Below are 13,004 nucleotides of genomic sequence, written 5' to 3' on the forward strand. Positions count from 1 at the left end.
AAATCTAAAATGTTGCTACCGTATTTTTTACGATAAATTTTTGGCAACCACAGCTGCCAGTTTTATACCGTGTAGGAAACAAGAAGTGTTAGGATAAGAATGAATATAAAGTTTAATGGACTAAGTTCAAAATTAAAAGTGTGAATGGAAAGTGGACTGATTAACACTAAAATTAAAAAGGCTCTCATGAGATCTTTGACTTTTTACTTTTATGATGAGAGACAGTGTTGAGTGTTATGGTGAGAACTGGATCTTTTTCAGAAAGTTAGTTCACCCAAAAATGAAAATTCTGTCATTAATTACTCACCCTCATTTTGTTCCAAACCCGTAAGACCACAAATTAAGATATTTTTGAATTAGATCTGAAAGCTTTCTGACCCCTGTCTGCTTATTATCTGCTTTCATTTTATTTTGACCTTCCCCCTACAGACATTCTTCTGACTATAAGTAACAAATACATGTCGACTTATGTCGACTCTAAAGTGGACCATCGAAATAAAGTGCAACCAGTTATTTATATATGTAAGTAATACATAACGTATTTAATATAATGGTCATGGTCTAGATTTCCAAAACAAAAATGTGAATGGAATGAAGCCTAAAATGGACCCCAAAAAAAGATCTGAGTCAACATTATGGCCAATGTCGCTATTTTGGCTACTTGTTTGATTATTTTGAAGACGAAGACTTGAGTGTAAACAACATCAGGTGCTTTTTGAAGAATGTTTTTTATGAGTACACACACACACACACACACACACACACTGTTCATCTTTCAGATAAGCAACATCCCATCTTCCCACAGTGGCTTGAGCGGGCCAGTCTCAGCTCGTGCTGAGTTGATGAATTATCCCGGCCACATAAAGCAGCGCTTGTTATTGTTTGGTCCTGATTTATCGAGGGTTTTGGACCCAGGTCAACTCCCAATCCCTCCTTCCGCCACCCCCTCCGTCTCCTCCCTTTGTCTCTCATCTGCTTTTCTGTTTGGATTGAAAGACATTTGATTGATGACCCCGAGACCCAGAGGTCTGTCTGAAGATCGTCACTAAATAAAAACACATGTGCCTGAGACAGGTCTCACAGAGGGACAGAGAGCACTATCTCCATTTTTCCTGCTGTCACATGCGATCTGGTTTTGTTGGTTTAGCCTTTAATGCTGTGAGTTACCACTAGTCTTTACTTCAAGCGAAGCACAGATCAGTGGTGGGAAGCAGCATTCTAGTGATTATGAATTATATCTAAATTATATCTAAAGAATTATATCTTTATTATCTAAAGTGATTATGAAGTGTGTGAGTTCTGTGTGTGTTTGTGTGTGAGCAACCATTATAATGCTTCAATCTTAAAGAAATTGGGTTTCACTTTAATTTGATGGTCGAATGTTTGTTGGGGGAGCATCACAATAAAGAGTTCAGATAGTCTACTAATACAGCAGACAGTCTACTAATACTCTAATGATAGTTAGTTGACACATAGGAGCAACGTTACTTATAGTCAACAGGATGTTCAAAAGGGACCATCAAAATAAAGTGTTACCAGAAATTGAAAAAAAAAAAAAAAAAAGTTGTTTAAATTCTATCATCATTTAAACAGCCTCATAATATTCCAGGCCCATTTGATTTTCTTCTTCTTTTCTTCTGTGAAACACAAAAAGAGAATTTTTCATAAAAACCAAAATACAATTCGCTGCAGTTTCCATGTGAAATAAACAGTAGTTTCTGTAAAATACTAAAAATGTTATTCATTTTTAAACAAATAATGAATGCAGGGGCAGATTATAGATTAATACTTATTTTTTGCACCGTTCCTTGCACTATGTTATGACCTCAAAACACTTTTACCATAGTGCGTGATTTGAAAACTAATACAGTTTGCGTCACATAATCAGCTCCATATAAATTATTTGGCACTGCACTTGCAATGCATAGTGCTCGGGTACGAGTCCCGTGAAACATGACTCCACCATTTGATTAAAGAGCTCAAAAACCCTTTTTTGAAAAGTTTGCTACGGCAAATGCATTTTTTTTTTAATCATGTTTGCTTTTGTTAACACTATCGATTAGATTTAGTGTAGGGTTTTGTGTAGGTGCTATGTAATTTTAAAATGTGATAGAGCATTAACCTTTTTGTGCCACTCACCAGACATTTCATTTCCAAACCATCACAATATGCACAACAACCAAGGTAAATTGTTGCTACATTAACCTGTTTTAGGGACAATTGAATGCAATTTTTAGTGCCACTCACTGGACATTTAATTTTGAAAGTTGCGACAAAACGGGCAAGAAGCAGCATATTATATTTTGAAGAAATGCCTCTCTTTTTTTTTTTTTTTTTACAATGAGCCTAGTTTGTCTTTTCTATACAACATAAGTTCCCAGGGACTGACAAGCTCCAAAAACAACAACAAAGCACCATAAACATATCATAAAAGTGGTTTAAATGAGTCATGCACTATATTCTAAATCTCTTAAATCCATACAATAGCTTTGTGTGAGGAACAGACGTAAATTGTTTGCTGAAAATCTTGTTTACTGCTAACTCTAAATTCTCATTCATGCTTGCACATATTCAAACCTAGCACAAGATGTGTTGCACCAGGTCTGATGTCGATGATGCCATATTAGTGCTCACATGACCGTCCGACTGATATCAAGTTTGAATATTTGGAAGCAAATGTAAAGGGTGAAGGTAAAGTGTAATTTTTGTGGTGCCAAACAGACAATCTCAAATAAAGAAATGTTTGATGAATTTGCCATTGCCAACAAATAGTCCTGCCCCAAACTCATGCCATTGGCTCATTCAGATGTTTACATGTTATGTCTTGAAAGCATGACAGAGTCAAGGTGTCTACACTCTTCTGGAACACTGTGGGTCAGTATAAAGAGGAGCATTGTATTGCAAATAAAAGTGTTTTTGCGCAAAACTTTGAAACAGCAAGCCTTTCTTTGGTGTAGATAGAAACTTTGCTTTTTATTTCCAAGATCTGTGAGTCATCTCTGGAAAGCTGAAAAAACTTTAATGGTCTGGAAACTTCAGACCAAAATTCACTTTCTTCAACAGTATGAAAAGGCATCTGATCATCATAAATCCCACACACGAGAGTGTTAGTTTGTGTGTATCCACTCCTCTGTTGTGTGGCTTTCCAGTCTATGATTTTATTGCTTAGTGGTTGCACTTGTTGCATGTTTCATGAGGCTTCATGTTCTCATTAAGTGTTCATATTAAGATCTCTGACTTTCGATTTGGAGACTTCGGTGTCTTGCAAAGCTGTGCAGTTTGAGACATTGTTGGGATCTCTTCTAAAACTCCACAGTGAGATTTCTGAAGAAGTCTGAGAAACGGCAGACTTCTGTAAAAGTCTCAATTTGCTGTCCATTAAAGTGCCTACACACTAGAGAAAGCATTTGATGAAGAGGAATGTGCAGGATCAGTTTTTTTGGGCGTTGAAAGAGAGGATCAGTTTCAATACTGTGAATTTAATTTCCAAAAGCACAAAAATTGGTCTACGAGTGCCTAAATCTGTGACTTTTGTTCACATAACGGATCATCGCTTTTGGAAATCCTTGAGTTTTTCTTGGACCTTGCAAATCATCCCTTATAATCTATGAATTCACACTGTAATCCGAGGGGTTTTGTTTCTGGACCCAGATTTTAAATCAGGATCCAACACAGTGCCAATACTGAAAGCATGTACAAAATCAAAAATGTATGATTATTGATTATTGGTTTCTAAATGTGTCCTGCACAAATCATGTGTATCTTCATTGCAACTGCACCTGTATTTAATGCTGTGTATACATTTCCAACTCACAAGAAAACATTACTATTTTGCGTAATGGTGATTTTGTATGAAATCGTACGATGTGATTTAAACATGATTTTTCTGAGAAAAAGAAGCAAGCATGAGGGTCCACCCCTAAACATATTCGTCATGTCACGTGAACATTTGTGAATGAGATCATACAAATACATGCAAATTAGACATCAATTTCAAAATGTAAAATAGAGCGATGAGAGTGTGTTGTTTATTTTAACTTGTGTAATTTTCTTCATGGTTTTTGAGAATAATGGCATGTCACGCATTCTTTCCAGGTTGTGATCTGCTGATTTAGCTTTGCTTTCCACCAAGTGACGGATGGAAATTGTATGGTTTCATTAGATGCACAACCTTCAACGTCAACATTGAATAATATGGCAAGCATTTTTCCTCCCCTTTATAGGCCTGTTGATAAGGCCATTAATTCTATGAATATATGGTTATTTGCATTTAACATCCCTGCTACCCTCTCAATCCGAACAGAAGAGACCGTGGGCCCATTTTTGGGTAGTGACCCACCAGATGATAACCACTGCTCTAGTGTGTAGTCACACTGAATCACATTTCTGTCTTGGAGAAACTGTTGAGACCCCCTTCTAATGGTTGTCCAAGATGAATATGTTTCTGAGGTAATTCACTCCATTTGATGTTATGAAAACCTTCTGTCTAATTGTGTGTGAGCCTCAGGCCTCATTCTGCACCACAAGCCTTTGATCACACTGCCTCAGTGTTTTGTGGATATTACATAACCATCTCTACTGGCTGTCTCTCTCTGTCTCTCTGTCTCTCTCTGTGTTAGCAGTGTTTCAGGCTACTTCTCTTTTTCCGCAGCTGGTGTCTCTCTTTCTCCTCTTCATTCTGTCTTTTGTCCCTGTTAGTGCCAAATTCTTTTTTTGTTCTGTCTGTCTTTCTAGGTCATTGTCTTTCTCTCAAAATTGACCCTAGTTACATTGTTAAAGGAATAGTTCTCCCAAAAATTAAAATTCTGTCATCATTTACTCACCCTGATGTTGTTCCGAACCAGTTTGACTTTCACTAAAAGTTGAATGGAGACTGAGGCTGTTGAGCAGCATGTTACAAAGTTATCATAAAAAGTGATAATGCACTATGCTCAAAGTCTTCTGAAGTCATCCAATAGCTTTGTGCGAGGAACAGACTGAGAAAGTGTTATTCACTACAAATCTTTCTCTCTGCCATAGTTTGCAAATTACCTTATTTATTTATTTGTTTGTTTATTTATGTAAATTGTGGCTTAGTTCCATTATGGAATGTATTTATTTATTTATTTATTATGTGAATTAGCTCCTTTCTGGAGTCCCAGAGAGACGCATATTTATTTGTTTGTTTGTTTGTTTGTTCCAGTCCCGGAGAAGCATTTTACTTTCTACAACTTGTAGAATAATTCTGATTAGTGCAATAACATGTCAAAACATTTGAAGAGTTCTCATTTTTTATCAGGCAGGCACCTATGTTTAAATTCAGTCATTTCACTTTAATGGCAAGGAAAGGGTTATTAATCAGTTATTAAAATGGCTTTTTTTTTTTTTAAACGTCACTTTAATCAATTCATTGGTATTTAACAAATTGAACTGTCTTTTGCTGCAAAACCAGCTAAGTCCATGTGTGTTTTTTTTGCAAAAAAAGTCCACCTATTTGGACAACAAGACAGTGAACAGTTGCAAAATCACTAAAGATGCAACTGGAAACATTAAAAATAATAAAAGCAGAATTCAAAATATAACAATGAAGAAACTGATCCACACAGTAGGGGGAGCTGTAAGTCACTGCCGCGACCATTTCTGTCAGATTTTTACAGCAGCACAAGTTGTGTTTACTTGCTACTCATGAAATCCTGTCATTGCCACTGTAACGATGGACAAAACATGCTAAAAACTTGCAGCTCGGCAATTGAAAGCCGGCTCATACGACTCACCATTCTGATTGGTTTCTGTGGTCTTAGAGGATTTTGCTGGCAAAGGGAAGTGCTTTTAGCGGTTTCTGCCAACTAACCGGTATTTCTGAATGGGCTAAGGTTGGATTTAGTGGATTTGAAGGTAAAGTATTTGATAAATAAAATGTGCGGAGAGCATTTGCTCACTATTATTATCTCATTTTTGACGGAGGTGGCGTTAAGCAGCTTTTGCATCTGAACTCTTCATATGTTGTTTTGTTGGCTCAGTGTTGTTCTCTATGGCTCAGTGCTGTGCCTGCTGGCGGCACACTCTGTTTTGATTGGCTCAAGTTTCAGCTGCTGTCCACTGTGCTGGAATGACTCAGCAAGGTTGACTCTTGACCCCCGAGGGTCATCGTCCATTACCACATGAAACATAAATGTCAGCAGCCCTCCTGCTAAAAGCATTTGTCTTCTGGTGGGTCATCGGTCACAGCCCACCTGCTTTTACCAGGTCTCCCTACATACACACTCAGATAAATGCATCTGAGACATTGAATGCTTTCCAGCGGCTTTGAACTACAGCAGACACGTTTAAAGTGCTGCGGATCGGTGTTGGTAGTGCACTCACCTACTGAAAAAATATATATTTTTTTAAATGTTATGTAAATGTTAAGCCACAGTTAAATAGCTTCACTTATTCAGTCCTATTCAATGATATCCAAGAACAGATGCATTTAATATTAACCATCAGGCTAATATTTTCAGCTTTGGTTTGAATTTGGAGAGGTAATGGATTAAAGTCATCTGCGGAGCTGGAAGCTGATTGGTTTATCTTAACGAATGGCCCAAGTGGATGCTGTTACAGGCAGAATTGCCGAGAATTGCGACTAATGATGCCTTAGAGTGTAGTGGTTATTGACCCATCAATCCAACAAACTCTTTCCCTAGAGCATGACTACAGTGCATTCACTGTCCATTCATCTGCCTAATGCGTTCTGTCAATACTCACACAATACTACCAAAGGATTGATTTGATTGTTGGAATGTTTTGCATTCTGTTGCATTCTAGACGTGTTAATGGTTTCTGCAAAAACTGAGTTTTCTGTTCTACAGTTTTCTGGAATAAATACATGGACAGTTAAACTGGTCGAGAACATATTTTTGGTTTTCCAGTACTTGTAGTTGTAGGTAATTTTGGGGGTTCCTCCACATCTTGCTCTCTTTCATTTCTGTGTTCATTCTGAAATGTAAATTCATTTGGCTTTCGAGTAAAATTGATGTAGGCAATGCAAAAGTGTCCAGTGACTGTGTGCAATTCAGTGATTTGACTTCAAACTCAAACTCTGGACTTCAATGCAGGTGCGCTACTGTTTTAACAGCATAAAGTTTGACCAGTTATAAAAAAAATAAAAATTTTCTTTTGTACTCTTAAAGGACAAGTTCGGTATTTTACACTTAAAGCCCTGTTTACAGATAGTTTCTGATGAAATAGAACGGTTAAGATTAAATTTGGACACATGCTGCTGTCCCGAGAATTTTCGGTTTCTTTCGCTTTCCCCCCCACCTCCAGAATGGCTGCATATGTGCACTGGAACAATCCTTCCTAAAACGCATTAAACTTTCGTTTACAAAGACGTGAAACTCACCGAGTGGTCAGGGGTGTTCACTGATATGCTCACACAAAAATCGCTGCAAAAGATGCTTTCCAACAGGTTTTATCGTAGTTTTTGTCCAACTCCATTGACTTGTATTGAATGTGCTGTGAGGTACGGTATTACTCCGCCGGAAGTTGGGTTGTTTGTATTCTTTCTGTAGGAGTATCTATTCTTCAAGCTCTCAACGGAAGAATGTACGGATGTGAGGCGTTTGGAAAAATAGGTCCACAGTTTTACAACGAATGGTAAAACACCTGTTGGAAAGCATCTTTTGCAGCGATTTTTGTGTGAGCATATCAGTGAACACCCCTGACCACTCGGTGAGTTTCACGTCTTTGTAAACTAAAGTTTAATGCGTTTTAGGAAGGATTGTTCCAGTGCACATATGCAGCCATTCTGGAGGTGGGGGGGAAAGCGAAAGAAACTGAAAATTCTCAGGCCAGCAGCATGTGTCCAAATTTTAATCTTAACCGGTCTATTTCATCAGAAACGATCTGTAAACAGGGCTTTAAGTGTAAAATACCAAACTTGTCCTTTAAATTCAAAAGACAGGGTCAAAGTTGGAACTCTTTGTATTCTAAGTGCTGTTTTTCTTTATTTGTGTGATGCTATAACTGATGCTGATGAGTTCAGCGCATCGGGCAAAGTTTATGCGAGTCATGTGAAAGGGTCCTTACAGTACACAAACCTTTACAGTGTTTAGACATCAGTGACAGAATGATTCCTTTCAAAACATCTTATGGATGCGAACAAGCCATGCAGTAAACATTTTTAAAGTTTATTTAACTCTGGTCTAAAAGACCTATTTTTATAAGTGAACTCCTCAATTAAGGGGTCACACGAAAGCTAACTTCTTAGATTTATTGCTTTCTTCAGTCAAAAGGTCACTGAGAAAAACTTAAAATGGATTAGCTATCGTCCTTGGAAATTACATTTAATCAGGGATTGGAATCACCAGAGGCCCCACGATACGATATTAATTCTTAAGCCACAATTACTGTGATCTTAAACATTTCGCATCATGACAAAAAACCACTCGCATAGTTCTTTAATATCTTCTTGTCTTGTTCGTAAGCATCATTAAATGTCCATTTAATGTTTCTGTTGCTTTCTCCAGCTCTTAATGAACTGTTACATGTGTGTATTTTCATAGGATGGTCTGCTTAATGTGGTGCTTTATGCAGGACTAATGTTCAGGCAGTGTGCAGGGCCACCTCTGGTCATCATAGTCAGGACCTCACCCCGAACCCTGACACCATTAGTGTGGGCTGGTGATTTAGACGTAAACACACTCACAGAAATAGACAAATGTCAAATCTACATAGAGCACAGCTATCCGTATTTCAGAGAAATCTGCTGTCAGACACTCACATATAATGCAAATGTTTTCTCATGACCATAATCAAATCGGTAGATCAGAATGGTCATTATTCTGGAGAATGCCACACATGGTGACCCGGAATCATTGGTCTGATAGGGTCTGTCAGTGTGTGTTGTGTGTGTGATGGAGAGGTAATTGTTCAGCTCGAGGCTGGAGGGGTTGAGAGACAGTTATGTCCGACACCTAAGGCAGCTGCCTTCCTGCCCAGTTAGTCAATGACTTCACAGACAGAGTTTTTGTATGAAGGCACCTCCTGAGGAAACAGCTTTCAGACCGGTTTTGAAGGCACCATAATGTCACATGATCTAATGATCTATTTAATCTACGAAAAAATCGAAGTTGACTTTAGACATAAACAAGCAAATCTTTATTGGCAACCAACAACGCCATCTGAGACTCATTGGAAATACGTGCTTGTGGCAAAATTACACGTTTTGCATAACTTTCCGAATGAAATGTTCAGTTAGTGGTTCAAAAAGCATGTTCAATTTTATCCAAACCAGATGAACATGAATCTGGCAACGTTTTATTACATTGGTTGTTGTACGCATCACGGCAGTTTGGAAATTAAATGTCCAGTGAGTGGCGCTTAAAGGTCAATGCTCTGCAGTTTTTTAAAAATAACGCACCACCTACACTAGACTCCAAACTAAACCTAACCAAAAGCAAACGTGAGGTAAAAATTTTAGCTTTTTTTAATCTCTTTTATCTCAAGTGCAATGCAGTACCAGGTGAGCTACCGAGCAAGTTTATGTCAACATGTATTAGTCAAAATGTATTAGTTTACAAATCATGCACTAAAAGTAGTTCTAGACCACATCATAGCCTTATGCAAGGAACCAATTGAAAATAAGTCTTTATTAACCATAATTTGTGTGAAAAGAAATAAAAATGGTTGCCGTTTTACTGCCTTGAGTGTTCATTTCAGCAGGAAACTACAGGGAACTTTATGTATAGGTTGGAGTTTTGCAAAAATGAAGGTAGAGGCATAATTTTTCATCAAAATTCATGGTTTGACAGTGAGGATGGCCTGGGGCCAATGTGACTGTTTCGGACCAGTGCTGTGTTGCCTGCCTTTCAAATGTAAATGGAGCTGGGAATCTGTAGGATCTGGAGAGATTCTGTATGGAGGCATGGTCTCTGATCTCTTGTCAGGTGTTTTCCAAACTCAACAGGTATTATAGGACAAAACTCAGAGCTGTTATCTTGGCAAAAGGAGGTTGCAAAAAGTATTTAATAAAAGGGTGCCAATATTGTGTCCAACGTGTTTTGGAGAAAAACATTTATTTCATCATTTTTACCCTCCACTTTCAATTGTTTTACAATGAAAGTTAGATTTTTGCAACAAAAAAAAAAAAGTAATGAAAGAGCAAAAGAATAAACAATGCAGATTTATTTTTACAGCCATCTTTGATCATATTTACCAGGGGTGCCAATAATTCTGACCACAACTGTATGTAGTAATCCCTTTTATAAATGTAAAACAGCACTCACAGAGTCTTTGAAGGGGAAATGGGCAGTGTGATGCAATGATATTGTGGAGTCGGTTAACTATGGTGAATGACTGTAATCTGGGAACTTTCAACTTCTGCAAATTACTGTGATTGTCACTCCAAATCTTCAGACGAGCACGTAAGACCTAATGAAATCCTGGACTTTTTGACCTGCACCCTGCATGTTTACTTTATCTGCACTTTGTTCCAAAAACTTTTTTATAGGTTGCTTCCAATTTTTTTTTTTTTTTGTGCAAAAATCTGGAATGCAGAAGTCTCCATTTGAAACAATTGAGATATTAAAGAGATCTTATTTGTCACTCTTCCTTCCTATCCATTCACAGCGGTGATGGATGGACTGATGGCGCTGACAGAGGAGTGTCAGGGAAGAGAAAGAACAGGCAGTAAACTAAAGAAATGTGTGTTTGTGAAGGTCTTTCCCTCTGGAGAGACGCCAGCAGTACAGCCAGCTCACTGAATCTAAACCACATGTTCACACTGACCACTGACTGGCATCGACACACACACACACACACGTTGGGTTTAAATGTTTTATGGGGAGTTTCATTAGACATAATGATTTTTATACTGTACAAAACTGTTTATATTATCCCATAAACCTACCCATCACAGAAAACTTTCTGCATTTTCAAAAAGCATTACTTATGATTTATAAAGTGTTTTCCTCATGGGGACCAAACAATGTCCCCATAAGGAAATGGATTTTGGATTTTGCCATCTCTGCGTGAACATTTTGTCCCCATATCATAGGGTTTACCAGGACCCCATCCCCCCCCCCCCCCCCCCCCCCACACACACACACACACAAGCAAACACACACACACGTTTCGAGCACATGTTCAACTCCTGCTGTCCGCCCACACATAAAACCAGCAGCAAGTAAACACACGCAGTGTCTAATTGACTGTGAGCTGATGTATTATTCTGACCTACATTATTCTCTCTCTCTCTGTGTGTGTGTGTGTGAGTGTGTGTGTGATGGATTTGATGGACTTGGCTTGTGCTGAATGCTGTATAATGCTTCAGCACACAGTCAATTCACTCATTGTTTATCTCACAAATGCGCTTCTGTCCGTCTCTCTCACACACCTGTAGGACTAAAGATCATTTAATTGGGCACTTTTTGTACAGTTTGTACTTTTCCCATTGGAATGCCAAACTTATTTTGTTTTAGCAAATAAGGCAAGTACTAAATACGGCTATATAGCCAGTAAGCTAAAAGGTTTTGTTTCAGTGTTTTTTTGTTGTTTTTTTACCACTTAACGGTATTATAACGCAATAAGGACTAAAACCCCTTTAACCATTGTAAAATCACTATAACATTCAGCCTCTGCTTGTTGAAAATTTCTTGCATCTCACCCTGCACCGTTTGAGCATAAATGATACCTTGAATCATGTAGATTGTTGAGTAGAGGTCTGCGATTAGTTTCTACGCAATTGAACATCTCGTTGATTAAGATGGACCACATTCAAAAGCAGCATCGCATGTGTCTTTTGTAGAGACTGATTTTAATACAATCCCAGAATGCACTGCGAAAGACTCCAAGATGGCGGATAAAGGGAAAAAAATGTCAATTGCAAATAAACATTATAATAAATTAATTACTGAAATAGTCACAGCCAAGTATTTGAATGCATTAATTATGCCTTGTAATTCACCTTATAATGCATTGCATGGCATCACAAATAACTTTAACCACAGTTATAATAATTGTAACACTTATGGGTTACACTTTATTTTAAGGTGTCTTTGTTATACACTGTAATTATACATTTAAGTACTGAGTAATAGAACTACATGTACTTACTATAGGATTAGGGTTTGGTTTGGTTTGGGGTTAGTTATAGTAATATAATAATTTACAGTTATTACTATAGTAACTATGTAAAATGATTGTTATGCATGCATTTAGAAGGTATAATGTATTTAAACACATGACACACAACCAATTAAAGATGAATCTGCAAATATTATAATGCATTTTATAAATTCTTATTTATACAAAGATATAATGTATTAATATCTTCAGTGTTACCAAAATGTCTACAATTGTGAGATATCTCTTCCATGCTAAGCTGTGTTGTGTATGTGGAGCTGTAAAGCATTTCAAATCAGTAACATATTAGATCTCATTTCAATGAGGATGCTGCCACAGAAGACTATGCAGGCATTGAGGCAGATCACTAGGTTTTCTAACAGAGTTTGTCTTTGAGTATGAGAAGAACTCAGCTCAGACAAAGCAACATGCTAGACTCACGCACACACTCAGACACAATGGACATTAGTCTCTCAGCTTGTGTCAGACTAGAGGGGATGGATGAATGAATGCTACAAGGGAGGAGGGATGAAAAATGGACCTTGTCCTGTTTTTCTTTTCCCCCAGCCCCCTTCCTCTCTCTTTTTCCCCTACCTCTTCCTTTCCTAACTGCCTTGCTTTTGTCTCCTTCTCCAAACATTTCTTTCTCATACATGCGCAAACACATTTGAACTCTGTCCCAAAACCTAGTGAGTTGTCTTGCTGCCTGCTGTCTTCATAGGCACGCTTGCTACTTGAAATGAAAACTCACTGATATGAAATGCTGTGCACATAGGCGGAAACCTCAGGTAAGTAGAAATAGTGCGTCACACAAAGCGCACAGAAGACTCGACTTCAGTAGAGTTTGGATTTAGCATGTTGCTAAGCTAACTTAAATAAGCATAAAAACACATCTGGGTATAACTTTGGATGACAATTAGATT

At 37.8% G+C, this 13,004-nt stretch overlaps 1 protein-coding gene across 2 annotated transcripts in view; it reads left to right on the forward strand.

The window, feature by feature from the left end:
- raraa (retinoic acid receptor, alpha a) overlaps positions 1-13,004 on the forward strand; it is a 193,897-nt gene that overhangs the window by 76,345 nt on the left and 104,548 nt on the right. The window lies entirely within an intron of this gene.

This window comes from Rutilus rutilus, assembly GCF_951802725.1.
Source record: "Rutilus rutilus genome assembly, chromosome: 16".
Classification (NCBI taxonomy): Eukaryota; Metazoa; Chordata; class Actinopteri; order Cypriniformes; family Leuciscidae; genus Rutilus; species Rutilus rutilus.